We start from the raw sequence: 5,000 nt of genomic DNA on the forward strand, positions 1-5,000 counted from the left end.
TGGTGGTTGTAATTGTGATTGTGATTGTTGTTGTTTTGGTTGTGGTTGTTGTGGTTGTTGATGTGGTTGCTGTTGTTGTGACTGTTGTTGTTGTGGTTGTTGTGGTGGTGGTTGTGGTGATGGTTGTGGTTGTTGTTATTGTGGTTGTTGTTGTGATGGTGGTTCTTGTGGTTGTTATTGTAGTTGTTGTTGCGGTGGTGGTGGTTGTATTTGTGGTTGTTGTGTTTGTTGTTGTTTTTAATGTTGTGGTGGTTGTGTTGTGGTTGTTGATGGTGTTGTTATTGTGGTTGTTGTTGTTGCTCCGGATGTTGTTGTTGTTTTGGTTGTTATTGTTGTTGTTGTTGTTGATGTTGTTGCTGTTACAGTTCCGGTTGTTGTGGTTGTGGTTATGGTTGTTGTTGTTGTTGTGGTTTTGGTTGTTGTGGTGGTTGTGGTTGTTGACGTTGTTGTTGTGGTGGTAGTTATTGTTGTTCTGGATGTCGTTGTTGTTGCTTTGGTTATTGTTGTTGTGGTGGTGGTTATTGTTGTGGTTATGGTTGTTGTGGTTGTTGTTGCTGTTGTGGTTGATGTTATTGTAGTTGTTGTGGTTATGGATGTTGTGGTTGTTCTTGTTGTTGTTGTGGTGGTGGTGGTGGTGGTGGTTGTGGTTGTTGTGAGTGTTGTGGTTATTGTCGTTGTGCTTGTTGTGGCTGTAGTGGTTATGGTTGTTGTTATAGTTGTGGTTGTTGTTGTTGTTGTTGTTGTGGTTGTTGTTGTTTTTGTTGTTGTTTTTTAGGTTGTTGTTTGTTTCTGTTGTGGTAGTTGTGGTTGTCGCTGTTGTTGTTGTGGATATCGTGTGGTTGTTGTGGTTGTTGTTACAGTTGTTGTGGATGTTTTTTGTGTGTTTTTTTTGTAGTTGTTGTAGTTGTTATGGGTGTTGTTGATGTTGCTGTGGTGGTTATTGTGGTTGTTGTTGTGGTTGTGGTTGTTGTGGTGGTGGTGGTTGTTGTGGTGGTTGTTTTTTGTTGTTGTTAAGGTGGTTCTTGTGGTTGCTGTTGTGTTCATGGTGGTAGTTGTCGTTGTTGTGGTGGTGGTGGTTGGTGGTTGCTGTTGTGGTTGTTGTTGTTGTTGTTGCTGCTGCAGCTGTTGTTGTGGTTGTTGTTGTTGTTGTTGTTGTTGTTGTTGTTGTTGTTGTTGTTGTTGTTGTTGTTGGTTTGGTTGTAGTGGTTGTGATTGTTGTGGTTTGGTGGTTGTTGTTGTGGCTATTGATGTTGTGGATATTGTGGTTGTGGTTGTTGTTGTGGTGGTTGTTGTTGTCATTGTTGTTGTTGTGGTTATGATGATAGTGGTTGTTGTTGTGGTTGTAGTGGTTTTGGTTGTTGTGGTTGTAGTAGTAGTAGTAGTAACAGCAAAAGCAAGAGCAAGAGCAGCTACAGTAGTAGTAGTAGTAGTAATAGCAGCAGCAGGAGCAGCAGGAGCAAGAACAGCTACAGTAGTAGTAGCAGTAGTAGTAGTAGTAGTAGTAGTGGTAGTAGTAGTAACAGCAACAGCAGCAGGAGCAAGAGGAGCTACAGTAGTAGTAGTAGTAGTAGTAGTAGTAGTAGTAGTAGTAACAGCAGTAGGAGGAGCAAGAGCAGCTACAGTAGTAGTAGTAGTAGTAGTAGTAGTAGTAGTTTTACTCAACATTTATACAGCTGCTTTGACGTTTCTGTGAATAAAGTTTGTTTAAAACAATAGTAGTAGTACTTGTTGTTGTCTCCTTTTTTTTCTTTTTTGCTGTTTCTCTCCATCTCACCTTTCTTTTTCTTTTCTTTCTTCCACCCCCCCCCCCCCCCCCCCCCCCCGCCCCCCATACCCCCTCCCTTTTCTTCCCTTTGCCTTCAGCTATTTGTTGTTATTGCTGTTGTAGTTCCTGTTAGATAAGATTGATAAGACACAGCCGTATCGTCTGTAAACACAGAACTTTGTATTCTGGTTTGAGTGCCTGTAACATTGAACATATATTATAAAGTGCAATCACTTCTTGAGCATGACCATTCATTGAAATATGCATTCACAATAAACCAATTACCTCTAATCACTGCATAGCCAGGCATTTATTTGTAAATCTTTGAACATGACCATTCATTACAGTGTACATCACAATAACCCAATTATCTCTAATCACTTGCATAGCCAGGCATTTGTTTGTAAGTCCTTACTGTCTGTCAGCCACGTTTCTATCTCACACACCGCAAAAAGTCGCTGTCTGTCCGCAGCAGAGCAAACAGGTCATCTGTTTTATTGTTCAGGGATCGCGCTTTCAAAGATAATGTTGTGGACGGAGGTGGGGCATGGGGGGTGGAGGGGACCTCTATTTTTTTTTTTTTTTTTTTTTTTTTTCCAGTCTTATACTTATCCCTCCTCTCGACACTGTCTTCTTCTTTGGTTTCCACTCGCCTCTCGTGTCCGTCTGCGTCCGAAGAGGCACATGAAAGGGGCTGGTTCTGCTCGGGGAGTGAAAAGGAAATTCTACCGACCTAAAGTGAGAACTCACAGCTGTACTTGTGAAGGTTTTTCGCTGCCACCGGTTATTAATTAACCTGATGATGACATGAAAACTTATATAGCGCCCATCCCTGGTCGGGGACCAAGCTCTAAGCGCTTTTCGAACACGGTGTCATTTGCACAACAGTATGATTGTCTACCTGACAGTTGCCATTGGGCGCTCATCATTTGTTTTCCCTTTGAACTCTAAGCATAACAAACCTTAATTTTCTGTATCTTTAAGAACGCATTAAAGTTTTTGACCCTGGTAAACGAACCAAAGTCACGAAAACAACAACAAGAGGAAAACAGAACTGAACTACAAAAAAATAACAAACGGCAGCAGAAACGAAAGCACACTTTCATCGCCTGGAAAATAATCTGACAGTCATATCCGTGAGGGATTGTGCTTTGGGCAGTAGGAGACCGGACGTGCAGCGTCATTGGCCGCACAAAACTGCAAAGTTCAAACTGAATAAAAAATAAAAAAAACTAGAAAGAAAGAAAGTGAGGGAGGGAGGGAGAGTGGGGGAAAGGCATGGAAAAGGAAGAGAAAGAAAGAGAGTGGGCGGGGAACGAAGATATGGGGATTAAGAGAGAGGGAAAGATTAAAAAAAAAGGAAGAAAGAGACAGAGACATAAAGAGGGGAGAGACAGACAGACAGACAAAGGAACAGACAAAAAGAGGGAGAGGGTGGGCGGGAGGGAGAGAGGGGGAGATCAGAAAGAAAAACAGAGAAAACAGAAGAGGGAAGAGACAGAAAGAGAGAGAGAGAGACGGGGGCATGGGGGGTGAGAAAGGTTGCGCGCGTGTCTGTGTGTGTGTGTGTGTCTGAGAGAGAATGGGGGAGAAGAGAGGTACAGCTACAGATACACAGAGACAGAAACAAAGAGACAGACAAAAAAAATGGACAAACACAGAGATAGACAGAAAGGAAGAGGCTTAGGGAGGATTCGGAGTGAAATCAAATCACATTAAGGGATGAAGAGAGAGAGACAGAGACAGAGACAGAGAGACACAGAGACAGAGAGAGAGACAGAGAGAGAGAGAGAGAGGGCGGGGGGGGATTGTTTAGAAGTGGGAAGTGGCGACGAGGGTGGAGATAGAGAGAGAAATGCAAAACAACAACAACAAAACATGAAAGAAAATAAAACATAACAAAGCAGTAGCAAGAGCATGTTTTCGGCGTTTTCTGCCTGCGGCTCAGGAATTTCATTTCATTAATGTCCCGTCACACACACTAGCAATTGTAGACGTTTCATCGCAGTATTTAGTAACAGATTTTAATGTTATCATCATTAAAAATGAATGAATAGAAATGAGTAAGGTTAGGAGATGGGAGGGTTCAATGGTGAGTTGGAAGTTACAGCTTAGATGGAGAAAGAAAATAGAAGACTGATATTGGAAATAAATATCAGGACAAAAAGGAAACTACTCAACGGACTTCGTAAAATGGAAGGCATTCGGTGGTTCAGTGGTTATCAGTAAGAAACGGGAAAGCGCAATGTTCTAGTGGCTATCAGTAAGAAAAGGGAAAGCACAATGTTTTAGTGGCTGTACCAGTAAGGAACAGGAAACCCAAAATCGGGAAAACCCAATGTTTCAGTGGTCACCAGTAACAAGCAGAAAAGCAAAATGTTTCCTTACTTATACCTTTATGAAAAGGGTAAACCCAAGAGACGGGAAAATCCAATGCTTCAATGGTTACCAGTAAGAAATGAGAAAACCCAGTGTTTCGATGGTTCTACAAAGCACAATTTTTCAGTGGTTCAGGAAAACACAAGAAACAGGAAAACCCAATGATTCAGTAGTCACCAGTAAGTAATGGGAATGCACACTGTTTCAGTGGCTATCAGTAAGAAACGGGAAAATCCAACGTTTCAGTGGGTATCAGCAAGAAAAAGGGAAAGCACAATGTTCAGTGGAAAGCACAAAGTTCAAGTGGTTATCGGTAAGAAACGAGAAAGAACAATGCTTCAGTGGATATACCAGTAAGAAATGGGAAACCCAAGAAATGGGAAAACCCTATGTTTCAGTGGTCACCAGTAAGAAATGCGAAACCATAATGTTTCAGTGGTTATCAGTAAGAAACAGGAAAACCCAGTGGTAATAGTAGGAAACGGGAAAGCACACTGTTTCAGTGGCTATCAGTTAGAAACAGGAAAGCGCAGTGTTTTAGTGGTTATATCAGTACAAAGCGGGAAAACTACGTGTTACTTGCAAGAAACGGGAAAACCCAAGAAACGGAAAACCAATGATTTCAGTAAGAAACGGGAAACCCCAACATTTCTATGGTTATACTAGTAAAAAACGGAAAAACCCGAGTGTTTCAATTGTTGACAGTAAGAAACAGGAAAACACAAAGTTTCAGTAGTTATACCAGTACGAATGGAAAACCCAAGAAACGGGAAATCCTAATGTTTCATCGCTCACCAGTAATAAAGAGAAAAATCCAGTGTTTCAGTGATTATCAGTAACAAACGGGAAACCACAA

At 41.6% G+C, this 5,000-nt stretch overlaps 1 protein-coding gene across 1 annotated transcript in view; it reads left to right on the plus strand.

The window, feature by feature from the left end:
* Positions 1-5,000, plus strand: part of LOC143294601 (QRFP-like peptide receptor) — a 147,460-nt gene that overhangs the window by 50,059 nt on the left and 92,401 nt on the right. The window lies entirely within an intron of this gene.

Source organism: Babylonia areolata, chromosome 20 (genome assembly GCF_041734735.1).
Source record: "Babylonia areolata isolate BAREFJ2019XMU chromosome 20, ASM4173473v1, whole genome shotgun sequence".
In the NCBI taxonomy this organism is placed as follows: Eukaryota; Metazoa; Mollusca; class Gastropoda; order Neogastropoda; family Buccinidae; genus Babylonia; species Babylonia areolata.